Raw genomic sequence first — 16670 nt, forward strand, 5'->3', positions numbered from 1 at the left:
AATATGTAAAATGATAACCATTGATAATTTCCTACCATTTTGTCTATAACACACTAAGTCCCCCCTATTATTATGTTATCCTTCTTTTATTCTTTAAAATAAAAAAAATTTAAAAAAAAAAAAAAAGAAAACAGCTATAAAGATCACATTCTAAAAATTTAAGCTGTAAAAACCAAACAGAGAAATTGCAAACATCCTATTAAGCATATATATAACTATAAAATATCAGATTATGGTTTGGCCACCAGTACAAACTTACAGCAGGTAACTTCTAGTCTCCCATTTCTTTGTTACTGATATTTGAGTTGCTTTAATTGATCTGCATAAGAATCAATACTATTTGCTTAGCATTTTTTTCATCTAAAACTATTTCCATTTACCTGAGCATAATAGTAACTACATATCTTGTTATGGCTTGTCTCTAGATGGCCCCCAAAGTGTCATGCGGTCATAGGTGGGGCTTTTTCAGAGGTGGCTACATCTAGAGTGTGTGATTGATTCATGGTACAATGCTAGGGTTAAGGGCACCATGATTAAGGATGGGTGATTACTAAATCAGTCCACTGATTGGTTTGGCACTGACCTAATCCTAGTAGTCTGGAAACAATATAAGGCACAGAAAGAGGCTTGTCTTGACCCCTCCTTGCTTGCTTTGCACCATGAACTGTTTTTCCTCCATGATGCCTGTCTGTCATGCCACCCTGCCTTGGAGCCACTGAAATCTCTACAAACTGTGAGCTAAATAAACCTTTCCTCCTTTATTTTGTCACAGCAATGAGAAAGGTAACTAAGACACACTTGCTGCCTAATTTGTGGCCAAGGGCCAGTGACACTGGCATCATTGGGGGCCTTGTTGAAAATGCAGGCTCTCAGGCCCACCCAGACTTCCTGGAGCAGAATATTTTATTTTATTTTATTTTATTTATTTTATTAAGCTGGGGATGTAACCTAGGGACTTGTACATGCTAAGTACTTTACCACTGATTCATAATTCTCAGGCTCCAGGATCTATATTTTAATTATATCTGCCCACAGTTCACACATACATTAGTAGAGATCATTTGGAAGCACCACGGAGCACTAAGTCCTGTGGGAAATGAATAAGCTTTGTGCTATACTATGCTTTTTGGGGTCATTGGGTCAGATGATGATGCTGTATTTCCTAAGCATCATTTTCTGATGAGATTATGGTAGACCCCTCAGCACCAGTCTGCTGTTTCCAGAGCTTATCTCCTGGAGTCACCATGCCCTGTTGCTACTCAAAACTGTTCCTTTTCAGGAAATTTTGTCTCTGACTTTCACTGTCTCAGCCACTGTCACCCAAATATCTGCTCCAGACCTCAGACACTAATTTCTTTGTGGTTCTCTTCAGCCATTTCCCTACATTTTTACTACTACTTTTTACCTTTCTTTCTTCACACATTATTTGACTTACTTTTACCGTAAACATTCTTTTCCTTTTCTCAAAAACCTTTAAATTTCCTGCATAAATGTGTTAGAGTTGGTAATAACAAAGTCCCACAACTAGAGTAGCTTGAACAACAAAAATCTGTTATGTCACATTTCTAGAGGCTGAAATCCAAAGCAAAACTTCTATTTTCAGGGCCAGGTTTCCTCTGAAAGTTCTCTGGAAGGAACTGTTCCATTCATCCTAGCTTCCTGTAGTTTTGACTTGTAGGTGTATCGTCACAATCCCTGCATTCAGCTTCACATGGCATTCTCCTAGTGAGTGCATAAACATCCACATTTCTCTTTATAAAGAAGGGACACCATTCATTTTGAATTTGGGCTGATCTTACTCCAGTATGATCTCTACTAATTACGTCTGCAATGACCCTATTTATAGTTATATTCTGGGGTGGTGGGTCTTGGGATTTCTACATATCAATTCCTGGAGGGCAAAACTTAGCCCATAACATTTAAACTCAATGCAAAGATTATGATGTGAAAAACTCCATTTGTTCACATTTTCACAACACAGAGCTTCATAGTATAAAATCAATATTATGGATGTGCAAAGTATGTGGAACTCCTCGCTTCTTCTTGTGGGGGATCAGTGTGATATGACGCCAAGAGTTGGTGTCATCTTTCTAGTTTCTGTGCTACATTTCTTGCTTATATTGAGCTTCTAAATAAACAGGATGATGCCCTAGTTTTAGAGCACTAAGTCAAGTATGTGTTGGTAAGTAATGGGATAAGAAAGACCATTTCCAGAAATCCAAAACCTACGCATCTTTCAAGTCTGACAGAGTCTTAAGAGTTATAATACCTACTATTATCTTGAGCCCTTACGTTGCCTGGTGTTACATGTTTCAAAAGACAGAGCCAGGGTTTTAGTCAGACATATCTGACACTTAAATCCATGTTCTTCCCATTCCTATCCACTCATTTCACTGTATTCTATGCCACCCGGGTCACTCAATAAATATTTACTGACTACTTGAGTGAACTATTCTCTGTGCCTTCTGCGTTTCTCCTCTAGCCAGCTGTGATCTGTCTGTATCCTGAACGTTATCTTAAGATTAATGACACCTTCTGCCTTGAAGGAAACCATCTATCTTGCACTTCTACCATGATAGGAAGAATATAGTTGAATCGCTGGTAATCTTGAGTAGATATTTGATAAACAAATGGAAATGTGCATGTACCTAAACATATTAGACATTAGACTGTTTTTCATATTATAATGATCTAATTCAAAAAAATAACTCTGGGCTTTAATTAGTTGGCCGGTGGGGATATTTTTCCTATATCTGATGTGATAACATTTGGATATAAGAGTGTCCCTAATGTATCATCTTTTTCTTGACTTGTTCCTAAATGTATGGTACTTGATGACTCTTTTCAAGTTAAATCATTGAGAATGGTCTCACCACCGGTTTAGTTGTGCATCACTCATTTTAGAAACACCTTTTCTGAAGAACCACCTCTTCCTGAAGCCTCCTCCAGCATGTTTCTGTTCTCTCAGACCACCTCGGTGGGTTCTGCATTTAGGCTCGTGCTGACCTATCTTCGGGTAAAGCCATTGTTATATTTCCATGGGTCAGCTCTCTATCTCCAGCAGCACTTCCCAGGTTTCGGGCATCTGTGTTCTCCCTACCTTTTCTCAATATCTCCTCCCACCTTTGCACCTAAGGCTCCGGTCTTGTGGTTGGACTTTTGAAATCTCCCTGACTCCTCCAGTGTAAGAGTCCTGCACACTGTCTCTCCAGACTCACCAAAGAAACCAACAGACTCCTGACTTCATCCAGGCACCAGGCCCAGTCAGAAGACTGGTGTTTTTTTTTTAGAGTACCCTATTTAATGTCAACATTAGTCACAACACATCATTCACAGGAAGACTTAAAATAACAAACAATTCTATGGTCTATAGTTCCCCAAGTATTTCACTGAATTATCACTATCATACTCATTCTGTTGAGAAAACTTATCTCAGAAAGGCTAAATCTTGTCAGCAGCCAGAATAGCATCCTACCTCTACTTTTTTTTAACTGCAAACCTAAGGCTGTATATACTAGCATGCATTTATGCTAAAAAGAGTCACCAGAGCCAGGGATACAGCTCAGTGACACAAGACCTGTCTGGCAAGCACAAGGTCCTGAGTTTGATTCCTGGTACAAAAAAAAGGAGTCACCATGTGAGGAGGGAAGTTTTGCATGTATCTCTTCAGGACTTGCATTCTAGCTTTATTCCTCCCATCGGTTTTGAGATGCTATTCCTAGACAAGTAATTGTGGCTTTTGAGGAAAACATTTTTGGTACTTCTGCCTTCTGCACTTTATTCCCCTTTATGGCTTGCCATATCACTAACTTCCCAAGGATTTCTCTAACCCTTACCCCACTATAAAGGTCATCTATACTGCATCTCATTCCTTAGGCTAGCTTCATTCAAGCTAAAGGACTCACAAACTACTTTTGCTAGGTATATGTTTATATTTTAGGAAGGGCCTTCAAAACTTTCAAGCAAGGGAGCAAGCTGTGTGCTAATTATAGATGCTATCCCACCTTTATCCAGTGCTGGCAGGACATGTAAACAGTGGTGAGGCCAATAGCTCAGATGACACTCTGGGCATTTCTTCTACTCCAGTTGGGAAAAGTGGTGAAAATTAAAATGATTGCCACTAGAGGGCAGAAGAGTCAAACTTTGGATTGTTTGCTGGCACCTGAGAAGCCATAGTACTTTTAATTTTTTTTTTTCTTCTCCTGCTCTCACAAATTCCCCTGTGTTAGACAGACGAAGGACCCGGGTCAGAAGAAATAGGAAAAAGCCAAGACAGCATCATAGCTGTTGATCTTGTTCCCTAAGTGTGTATAACAGGCCAGGTCTGCCCTGTGGAACCAAACAAGAGGCATCCTCGCGTCAGCCCAGCATTTAGAATCTGTTACATGCCGGCCTCAGTGCTGGTCACTTTGTCTTCTTTGATTCTCACAACCGTCTTCTAAGGAATTTTTTTTTTTTTAAATTACGTTAGTACTTTAATGTAAGTTCTTAATGAAATACCAGTTTGTCATTATTTTTTAGCTGAAGAGCCAAGCTTATAAAAGTTAAGTATATTGCTCAAAAGGAAGCAGCTAATAAAAGACAGAGTTGGGCTTCGAATTAATGTTTGTTGGGGGGTAGATAAGATGGGGGGGAGTCTGAAAGGGTTTGAAATTAAATGATAAGTCACAAAGCCTCTAAAAGGGCATCAGGGAGTGGCACCAATGGCAGTAGCTCTTAATGGAAAAGTTTTAAGGAAATTATTTATGTTTGTTGTAAAAGGTAATCAATACAGAGTATCATAAAGAAGAAAGCAAAAGCTACTTTCAAATATTATATAGATAAACCTTTTACAACCATTTCTAGTTAGGATCCTGTATCAGTCAGGGTTTACTAGAGAAACAGATATAACACAAGATATACGGGCTGGGGATTTAGCTCAGCGGCACAGCACCTGCCTGGCAAGAGCAAGGTCATGAGTTTGATTCCCGGTACCAGAAAAAAACCAAAAAAAAAAAACCCAAAAAACAAAAAACAAAACCACAAGATATACAAATTACAAGAAATTAAAAGTTTGGCTTACAATGGTCAGCCACAGAGTTGGATGAGGACATGCAGAGGGTGTCTGCACAATGGAGATTGAAGAGCCCAGCTCCAGGTCTGGAGCTCACTACAGTGTTCATGCAAGTCCATATCAGGAGGCTGATAAGTCTATGACAGAACCCTGAAGAATCTATGACAAAGGCCAAGGAGCCTACACTAGAAGCCTGAAGAGCCCCAGGTGGAAGCCAAACAGTCTGCACCAGAAACCTAGAGATGACCACCAAACTGAAGGCAAAGACTGGAGCACCTCCTCAGCAATCAGTCCTTCCTCATTTCCCTTTTATTGTAGGCAGCCCACCCACCCAAGGGGGAGGTTCTTTACACACATACCATCTCCATGCCCTCCTCTTGCACAGGCTCAGGATGAACACAAAGTAAGGATCCTGCCTCCCTGCTGAGTCACATAGTTGACCTTCTAAACTTCTCAAGTTGACACAATGAGCAACATCCTAGAGCAGGAAGGGCGTGTCCTTTTCACTCCAGGATGTAGAACTGTTGAGTCACTTAGTTAAGCTTCTAGATGCCTCAAGTTGACACAATGTATCAACCATAACAATCCACCCCTTGTCAACTTGGCAATCAGACACATTTCTCTAAACTAGTTTCCAGATACAAAAACACGCTCATAATTACGCCTAATATGTTATGACTATCCTACATACAAAAGTAAACACACTAATTCCTTCACCAAAATAGAAGGTGAGTTTTTCTTGGGTGATTATCACAACTTGAACATTATAACATGGTTTAACAATCCTTAAGGACCAGTATTAAGTCTATCAACATTATATTATGTTAGAACCATATTAGGGGAGAAATAGTACAATTACAATCCTCTTTTCTGTAGCTAATCTGAGGGTTGTAGCTGGTATTTAGAACTACCTTTTCCCACTATTTATTTTGTATTCCTTGGCCTTCAGCAAGCACCTCAGCAGGTCTTGGTTCTTTCCCTGGTAGAGTGAACCATACCTTCATTTCTGAAGGCTCTGGGTCCATTTGTCAGTGTGCCTGTATTAGGTTGTTGTAATTTCCCATTGATTTTAATAACAGGGCATGGTAATACTAAGAGGTGCCCTAGGGGATCCCCTGCACTCCACATATATTCTTCCTTTCCTCCATTGTGGAGTAGTCCACTTTCCCCTTGATAGTCTGGTTAAATAACCCCTGCCAACACTGTGGCTCTGTTTTCAGCTTGTTTCCTCAGAGATAGGAGGAGACCAAAATGACCAGGGGGAAATCTTAGCTTTTAGTTTCATGGTATCATTGTTGTGCTTTCTAGTACAAGCCTTCCCCACTCTGGAACTAAGACTTCTAAGCCAGCAGAACATAAGGTTATGGGGACAGGAAGCAAAACTTTTGCCAGTGGATCACTAGGGGTAATGGTGAGTGGTACCATTCCTACTTCCACCACTTGATTCCTGGACCCATGAATCCTGGCTATGGGAGACACAGTGCCATATAGTGGGCGGTGATTCAAAGCATGTACAGCCTTTTGAAGTACCTTACCCAATCCCTGCAAGCTGTTGCCAGCTAGCTGGAGCCTTAACTGTGTCTTCAAAAGACCATTCCACCTTTCTATCAATCTAGCCTTTTCTGGGTGGTGAGGAACATGATAAGACCAGTGAATACCATCAGCATGAACCCATTGCTTTACTTCTTTGGCTGCAAAATATATTCCTTGGTCAGAGGCAATGCTATGTGGAATTCCATGATGGTGGGTAAGGTATTCTGTAAATCCATAGGTGGTAGTTTTGGCAGAAGCAGTACGTGTAGCAAAGGCAAATCCATATCCAGAATACGTGTCTATACCAGTGAGGACAAAGCACAGTCCCTTCCACGATGGAAGTGGTCCAATATAATCAACCTGCCACCAGGTCACAAGTTGATCACCCCAAGGAATGGTGCTATATCGGGGATTCAGTATTGGTCTCTGCTGCTGGCATATTGGGCATTCAGCAGTGGTTGTCACCAGGTCAGCTTTGGTGAGTGTGAGTCCATGTTGCTGAGCCCATACATAACCTCCATTCCTGCCACCATGGCCATCTATTCATGGGCCTGTTGGATCCTCTATACTGTTCTTTGCTTTGCTTTTTATTGTGGATATACAGTATTAACGTGTAGTTAAATAAAGAATCCTCACCTTCAATTTTAATTATTGTGTTTTGTTTTATTGGACTTAGGCCCATTATATCTTGTGTCAGCTACTGGCTTAGTTACTTTTTTATTGCTGAGACAAAATACCCAACACCCACAACTTAAAGGAGGAAAGGTTTATTTTGGCTCATGGTTTGTAGAGGTTTCAGACCATAGCTGGCTGGCTCCAAGGGTGGCATGGCAGAGGGGCATTGCAGAAGAGAAAAAGCCCATAGCAAGCAAGTAGGAGGCAGCAAAGCAGCAGCAGCAGCAGCAGCAGCAGCAGCAGCAGCAGCAGCAGCAGCAGCAACAGCCTGCCTCTCCTTTTTATCCCATCTAGGCCACCTATCTTTTGGTTTGCTGCACCCACACTCAGCGTGGGCCTTCCCATTACCCACACTCAAAACTACACTAGACCAATCATTGTTCTGATTTAGTAATCACACACCCTTAACCCAGCATCACACAGTGTAACCCTAACATTGCATACCTGAGATCCAGCCACCTCCCAAAACTTCCAGCCATCAGTACCTGAGGCTTTGGGGGACATCCAGACATAAGCCGTAACAACAACCTACTGATAAACTTTTCATTAATTTTCAGTTTTTTAGCTACTATAGATAGTTCTGCAATAAATAATTTGTGCTTGTTAATTAGATTCCATTTGTCTTCCTTAATCATAGTTTCCCTTATTTTCCTTCTGCCATTTTCTTCTTTATTATCATATTATTTCTTTAACAAACTAATATGAGGTAAGAGTTCCCATCTTTAAAATTATTTTCTTGATATCTCCCCACTACCAGCTACATCCCATTTTCTGTGTTTCTTAGACACCTAGAGTTCTTAAAAGAGTTGTTTATACTTGTCAACCTCCCTTTCTGTTCTGCTTCTCCCAAACTCAGTCCAATCAGGTTTCCATCCTCATCTCACTATAGGGTTATCAGTGACCAGTGTTGAATCCTCCTTCCTCATCTTTCTGGAACCTGTGAATAGCACTGGACACATCAGTCCTTCATTTCCCACATTCTTCACTTGCTTTCCAAAGTTTCTCCTGTCTTCTTGGCTTCTGTTTTTCAGTCTCTTGCTTATGTCTCTTCATTTTCCTGACCCACAAATTTTGAAACATCCCAGTCCACTTCCCTGTGTACATTTGTCCCATAGGTGATCTCATTTGGTCTCAGGACTAAATACCATCAATATACCCCCAAATGTATATCTCCAGCCTAGACTTTTCCCTACACTCCAGATTGACAACCCAACTGCTTACTTGTATCTCTTCTCAGAAGTCTAACAGACCTTTCAGTTTGGTAAGTTGAAAGCCTTTGATTTCTCTGATCTTATCTCACCCAACTTCCTATCAGTTTTTCCATCTCAATAAATATCGTATTTCTTAAGCCAAAAATCTTAAAGTGATCTTTAAGACAAAGAAGGAAATAATTGTCTTATAATTCACCTCTGTTCCCCTAGGTAATCCTGATGGCTCCATCTTCAAAACATAGGAAGAAAGACAGAAGAAAGAAGAAGAAAGAAAGAAAGAAAGAAAGAAAGAAAGAAAGAAAGAAAGAAAGAAAGAAAAAAAGAGAAAGAAGAATGAAAAAAGAAAGAACACAGGAAATTGGGTGGTAATCTTTTGGAAGTGGGGAAAGGCATCAGGGAGATGAAAGAGGAGAGAGGGTAATGACATTAAAAGTGATCAAGATACGTTACATGTCTGTACCAATTTTCCGAGTGAACTTCACCATGCTGTATTGGTAACATGCATCATATATATATTTCCCATTCTGCATCACCTGGATTACTGTCATTACTTCCCAAAGGGTCTTCCAGCTTATGCCTGTTCTCCACCCAGCAGCCAGAGATACACTTTACAAATAGAATCATAGCCTATTTTTTCTTTGCTCAATACCTTCCAATTCTGTTTGTGTCTTTGATAGTAAAATCCTGCTGGTCCTACCAAGACTGACAAGGGCCTGCACGATCCCACAGCATCACCACGCTACACCCCCTGCTCATTCTCAGCTTCCTTCTCTTTGTCTGGTTTTCACTCTGCTTCAGTCTCATTGGCCTCCTTGCTGGTCCTTAAATACACCACCATGCTCCTGCCATTGTACCCGCTTTTCCCTAGACTTTCTATCATTTTTCTAGTGGTACCTCATCGCCATCTTCTGCTTAAATATGTCCTTGTCAAAGAAGCCTTTGCTAATAAGTCTGCAGCACACACAGGTGATGTGTGCACCCACACACAAACCACAGTTTTTCTTTTTTTTTTTTTTTGTTGTTGTTGTAGGAAACACATAATAATAAACATGGATCCATTTATGAAATAGGATAGGAACAATACAAACATTACAGAGTTATGGATAGATTAGTAGGAAAATATCGATGACTGCTGTAATACATAAACCACAGTTTTTCATTTGTCTTCTCTTACCATATGTGCTTACTGAAGCCAGAAAGTTTTGGCTATTTTCTTTTAAGCAATATTCCTGACTCTTTTTTTTTTTTTTTTTTTTTGGTTTTTGGTTTTTGGTTTTTGGTTTTTGGTTTTTGGTTTTTGGTTTTTGGTTTTTCTCCGGTACCAGGAAAATATTCCTGACTCTTAATGTAATGCCTTGCACATATTAAGGCTCAATAAATGTCTGTTGAATGAATAAATATTCATATTATGATACAAATATCTTCTTAGGTTAGATTCCTATAAGTGGAATTACTGACTCCAAGATATGACTCTTAAAAGTACATTTGACACATTTGACCAATTTATACCCTATCAATAGTGCATGTAGCAATTCTGTTGACCTATACCTCACTAAAGGGGTTTTGGCAATACTTTTGATCTTTATTCTGATAGGTAAAATATTTTCTGTTTATTTACATTTTAAATTATTTGTATGTTTTATCAATTACTTGTAGATATATTGCTTATGTGAACTCTTAGATTGTGTCCTTTGTGCACTTTTCTGTTGTGATTATTTCTCTTATTGATTCCTTTTTTGCATATTAAATCTTTGTTCAAATTGCCAGTATTTTTCCAGTTTGCCATTTGTCTTTCAACCTTGTACTTTAGTGTCCACCAAAGGAGATTAACATTTTTTATTGCAGTCGTGTATTCATTTTCCCTTGTTTTTTTTTTTTTTTTATTTCTCCAAAAGAATAAAGTTATGTGAATGAATGTGTGAATATAACACTGAGCCTGCTCAGGCTTTCTTGGTAATGTTTATTGAGCATATTCTTTTCTTTTCTCATGGATAAATGTTGTTCTAAAATCATATATCATGAATCTAGATAGAAGAAGGTGGGATAGGCTATCTGGCCCATCAAACAATGAGCCCACCAATCTGAGGAGTAAGAATGCTATGCCAAGGGGGAATGCCATTCGCTGAACTTACCTGGGGATTCAGGGAATGGTAAGTTGACAGAGTCACTAAAAACTTGTGCATAAGGCAAGTGGCAGAGGGAGAACACCATGTAGATTCTGGAAGCTGTGTACTCACACTGTCCTGCTCCGAGGAGAGACATTGAAGAACACAACCACAGATTTCTGCAAAAGTGGAAGAGTTTTCATTGACACATTTCTCAGCTTGCAGAATCATGTATCCCCAGCCACAGTATTTCCCACCCTCTTGGGAGTGTTGGTCAACTTTTTTTTAATGGTAATAAATTTTTTTTAAAGTAGGAGAAGAAATAGACTTTTCAAAGGGAGTTTGGGGAAGAAATAGACTTTTCAAAGGGAGTAAAAGTAGGAAAAAAGTACACCCTACTGTGTCAGGGTGGGCTACCATGCAAGAGTGAACACAGTGACTTGTATTTGCCAACTGAATACTAAAAAGTGCTGTTATACATGTGTACAAGTAAGGAAAATTCTGATCCACATACGCACATGTGCCTCAGGCGCTAAAGACATCCCTGGCTGCAGGAACAACACTTTCTAGACTCAATATGAATGGAGTAAGTTAGGATAACCCTTCACATCTATTGTGGCACAGGTGGGCCACAACTGAAATATTTTTCCTTCCCTGGCCCTCAAGCTTGTTGATATGAGACCCAGCTGACCAGAATCTCCAATTCTTAACTCTTCAACATATATACTATTTGTGGGCTGGCTGTCTGGCCATTCCTGAAATGTATAGAAATGCAAAATCTCAGGCTCCATGGGACTGTTCATAAAATAGTGCCTACTTAAATTACAGAGGCTATCCCCAAGACAATTGACTCTGGTCTTTGTCTTTATTCTGGTCTTAAATAATCCCATTCTTTTATTCCACTTTGATGTATAAATATTGTTTTTCTTTACTTTTTTCTTAATAGTGAAAACATTTGGAGAGTAATCAGAGCTAGAAAGAATGTCATATAACCTTGTTGCTGCTATTGTTTTTTTAAAGTCCTGATTTCTAACAAATGTGGACAGTATTTAGCATTTGGTTCTGTTGGCTTTGTATCCACCTCAGATTGTTCATGTGTAATACAAAGAATGCTCCTTTCCAATGAGATTGTAAAACCTTTCATAAAAAGCATTGTTTTATATTATAACCCTTCCTGTAACAAAATACCATGAAGCAGTGTTTTATAAACTTTGCATAGGAACCCGTGTGTTTTGCTAGAAATGCAGATTCTTACTTAGTAGGTCTCATATTCTGCAACTTAAGCACTCTCTCAGGGGCTGCTGGTACTGATGGCCATAATCCACACTTTGAAGTTAGCTTCCCACACTCTCAAAACAGGTTTATGAGGTATCTGGGCTAGATATTATCCCTATATTACAAATGAGACATCTGAAGAACAAGGAGTTAAAGTACCATGCCCAAGATCCCACAGCTAGTCTGAGATGGAGTTTGATTTCCCATGGTGTTTGCCTCATAAAACCACTTCTTTCTTTATTAGAGGCTCCAGAACAGTCCAGGGTCTGTGGCTAAATTCTTCTGTCTAATCTTTGGGTGTTTGTGAGTCAGGCAGACTGGCGTCAAGGTTAATAAGGGTTTTGTGCAAGAGAGACATTTGGACACTGAGTGGCTACAGAAAAAACTTTACCCAATACACTTATTACATTATATCCTATAGTTTCCACCTTGGATCACTTGTAGCACTTTCAGAACCTGGGCTCCACCATAAAGATATCTGTCAGAATCTTCTAAGGTGAGACCCCAGGGATGTACATTTTTCAAAGAATTACATGTGATTCTACTGGAAGATGAGAGGTTTTTAAAAAATGCTGCATATTCTCTTTCCATCTTCACAAGGATAAATAATGGAAGAACTAACAATTATTAAGACCATGCAGTGTGCCTGGTAATTATTTAAAGTGCCAACAGAGAGCCAGCAGCATTGGTTTTACCAAGACTTGCCAGAAAAAGTCAGAATCTCGGGACCTAATGCACATCCAGAGAATCAGAATTTGCATTTTAACAAGATCCCGAGGTGATTCCTATTCACATAGAGTTTGAGAATCACTGCTTTATATGCACAATCTCAGTTTCATTTTATCTTTCCAACTACAGGTTTGCAGATATACTGATATTGAGGTCTAAGGAAGCTGAATAACTATCCTGAGGTCACATTGGTAGTAAGAATTCAAATTTGGTTTCATCTGACTCTAGAACCCATGTTTTTAAATATACTAATGACTCTCAACAATTTAGTGTGTGGAATATTTATGTAGAGAGTGATAAAAATATTGACTTATGAGCTTCCCTTAAAATTCTGACCCAGTCCACTTGGGAAAGAGCCTGGAGATCAGCCCTTTAAGCCAGTCATCCCAGAGACTTGGAAGCAGGTGGCCACAGAACACAATTTGCAAAGCACTACCCTCTGTTCTACTTACTGAATGTGCTCATGGGAACAGAACTACTTTCTATTTCCGGAACACTTCAAAATGAGGTCTTGGCTGATAATAACCAAAGTTTTCCATCAAGTTCTGGACTAAGATGCCCTGGAAATCTCTGGATCAAATTCCATCTTTGAGAAAAAACAAGGAGTCCCACTACAGCTCGACAGATATACCAAAAGAGGGGCTTGATCAGATACTAGACAAATACTGAGTCTGAGTAGGGGGGAAGATCTGATATTTGTTCAAGAATAAATCCAAAATTTGTTATTTTTTACATCCTACAAAATTGATTGCAGGCAAGGATGTTGGTTACGTTTTACAATGTTTATTATGATTTTATGTATAATTATGATTTATGTATAATTATGATTTATTTATAATTATGATTTTATGTATAATTGAAATCACTGCATGGCTGTAAGTCCTACTAGTAAATAGTGTACAGCCTGAAAATAGTAAATATCAACCACATCAGTAAGTATTAGCAAAAGGGGTCTGTACATTTGTTTGTGGCTGTACCCCTTGGGACACTGCAGAGCTAAGGAGCAATGAGCAGTAACTAGCCACAGGGGTGCAGAATCTCCTCTCTAGAATCTTACCTCAACAGAATATATTTTAAAACACATTTTGTTTGACATAAGTCTCCTCTTCTAGAAAAGCTCAAGGTCTCTCTCTCTCTTTCTCTCTCTCTCTCTCTCTCTCTCTCTCTCTCTCTCTCTCTCTCTCATACACACACACACACACACACACACACACACACACACATTGACATTCCCTTCATTTGATGACTACCATAAATGAACACAGGACTGACATATGATCAGAAAGAGAACTTCGTGCAAAAAAAGTGGAAGGAATAACTAGGGGTAAGTTATTTTGTACAACTCACCATCTGAGTCCATTCATTCATTACTTTGTTTAACAATGGGTATTGAACATTTATTACATTCCAGGTCATTTGGTAGCTACTTAAGTGGCAAATAAGAGTTTATCACAGTCTCTACCGATAAGGTAGCATAGTTTCCTGGAACAGTGGGACTGGGGGAGAAGGGAAAACACATTTTAACACGTTAGCTTAGTGAAGGAAATGTTCCTTAAAATATATCTCCCTGGAATTTTCTCTCTTTGAAAACAAAGTCTGGGGCTTAGAAAACGTGGTAACAGTGTGCAGCTGCCATTTTAGAGTGCCTGTCTAGTGTCACACATACTTCACAATAAGTGGCAATTCTCAAAAATTATCCAGACTTATAGATGAGGTAAAGTCCTAAGAGAGTAAAAACATCCCCAGGTTACACTGGAGAAATGTGGCAAAATCAGCATCTATGTTTCTGAGACTTTAGAGCAGTATTCTTTCAGTCTTATCACCTTATTTCTATGGTTGAAAAGGTGATAAAGAGAAGTAATGAAAATCTATATGTGAAGAAAAATTGACATAGAATATAACACCTCTAATGATTATTGCTGGATTTCAGAAATTCAATTTTGTAATATTAGAGTTTGATAATTTACTAGACAAGTACATGGCCTGGTAAGGCCATATGGGTAATTTCCTTTATAAAATCTAAAACAGTTCCACACAATGGGAGTATACCTATGGCCTTTTCATGTGGCCACTTATCCAAAGGGGCCCCTGGTACTGTATTACATATTAAGTAGGATGTTAGACTCGGGCGAGATTTTGTTCAAGGCCTTAACCCAGAAAGGCAGATGAAATCAATTCATTCAGAGCATTACCCACTACTGCCCATGTGCTGAAATCATCATAGGACATGTTGCTTTCCTGACTGATGGGTCCCTCTTCCCCCTCTGAAGATCATTGTGTGATGTGCTGGAACTGCAGTCAAATCTGGCGGCCTCCCTGTCCTATGTTACTATATCAGCTGGGAATCCAAGGATATGTGATTCAGTTATGCAGCAATAACAAGCGAGAACCCCAAATTTCTGTATTTATGATGACGCATGTATTTGTCACCTTGGTGTCCAGTGTAGCCAGCTGGGGCTCTGTTCCACAGCTCCATATGGGAACCAGGCTGATGCACCAGCCTCTTCTTGTAACATTTCCTGCCACTGAGAACAGTAGAGGGGCTGGGGATTTAGCTCAGCAGCACAGCACCTGCCTGGCAAGCAGGAGGTCGTGAGTTTGATTCCCGGTACTGGAAAAAAAAAAAGAGAGAGAAGAGTAGAAAGGGAGAAAGAGAGAAAGGAAAGGGGGTGAGGATCCATGCCCTGGCTTTTACTGTCACTTCTGCATATTCCAGAGTATAACAGGGCAGGCTTTTAAAATCCTTTCACAAGGAGAATCAGAATATTTGATCCTGAGCAAATTCAACCTACTACAAATGAGTTATGTTCTGAGAATCACATCTGAGATATACATTCAAGGGTCAAAGACAGTACATGAGACTAGGTCATGAAAAGGAAGGATGTGAAGCTAGAATCCACCAGAATTGGAGGAATACAGGGACCAGGAATCGAGGATGGACATCCTGGGCGGCTTATGTCTATAGAGCAATGGCAAGCCGCAGCATGGAAGAGCTGGCTAGTTTAAAGACCCTCAAATGTGCAGGCTTGGGGAGCAAAACTTATTAGAATCTGTCTGGGCACTGTGAGCCAGTATTCTGTGCTTGTTCAGATCAGTGCTGTCCACTCATTATCTTATCTTCCACTCCCCAGACACTGGTCACCCTGGGGAAACTGAATGACTCTACAGAGCATCTCCCACGTCTGGGGCCTTAAGAGATCATTTTAAGGAAGCTGAGGGTTTGTTTTCTTCAGACAGATAACTTACATTTGACAAAAACCTTCCAAGCCACTTTAAAGGATTTTGATTTTTGAAAAGGGGTAGACTTTTTTTTTAAAGGGAGAATTAAGAAAGCCTTGTAGATAGCTGCTTGTCTAGGATAAATGATTTACAAAGAGCAGTAGTCAAAAAATTAATATTAACTTTATTTTTTTTACTACTTACAGCAGTATCAAGCTAAACTCTGCTCCAAAGAAGAGAAGCAAAAGATTCTGCCCAAACATGTAAAGGAACACAGCATTCAGTTCTTCTTTCCGATCTTAAGGCAAAGTATAAAGTGAGTTTGGCTCAGCACTCTCTAGCACACTTTGTCTAGGACTCATCTCTCTTGCTTGGGAATCTTACCTCCTGAGGGGCACCCTGCACCCTCTGGCAGCCTGATCCAATGCCCTATTCAGGCTTGCCTCTCCAGGCTGAGTCTCAATCTCCAAAATTCTCTCTTTTCTCTGCCAGCAGAATTATCATTTAAGGCTGAGGATGTAGTTCATAGTTCAGCACTCACCTGGCAAACACAAGGCTCTGAGTTAGAGTCCAGGTTCCAAAAAGAAAAAGAAAAAAGACCAAAAAAAAAAAAAAAAAAAGCCCTCAAATTATCGTTTAATCTCCTTGGTTTGAGCCCTGGTTTTAGAGTATTTGCTTGGGAACCATAACTGAGGAATCTGTGAGTAGACTAATTCAGACTGAAGTACGATTGCTGACCAATCTATTACCTACCCTAGAAAAGTTTTCATTTCAAAGCTTTCAGGAACAGCGCTCAACTAAGCAAATATGAGGCAATGTAGTTTGCCAGCGGGGAGCTACACTTTTGTTATAGGGCCTTCCCTAGTTTAT

This window comes from Chinchilla lanigera, unplaced genomic scaffold (assembly GCF_000276665.1).
Source record: "Chinchilla lanigera isolate Chin_1 unplaced genomic scaffold, ChiLan1.0 scaffold00013, whole genome shotgun sequence".
Taxonomy (NCBI): Eukaryota; Metazoa; Chordata; class Mammalia; order Rodentia; family Chinchillidae; genus Chinchilla; species Chinchilla lanigera.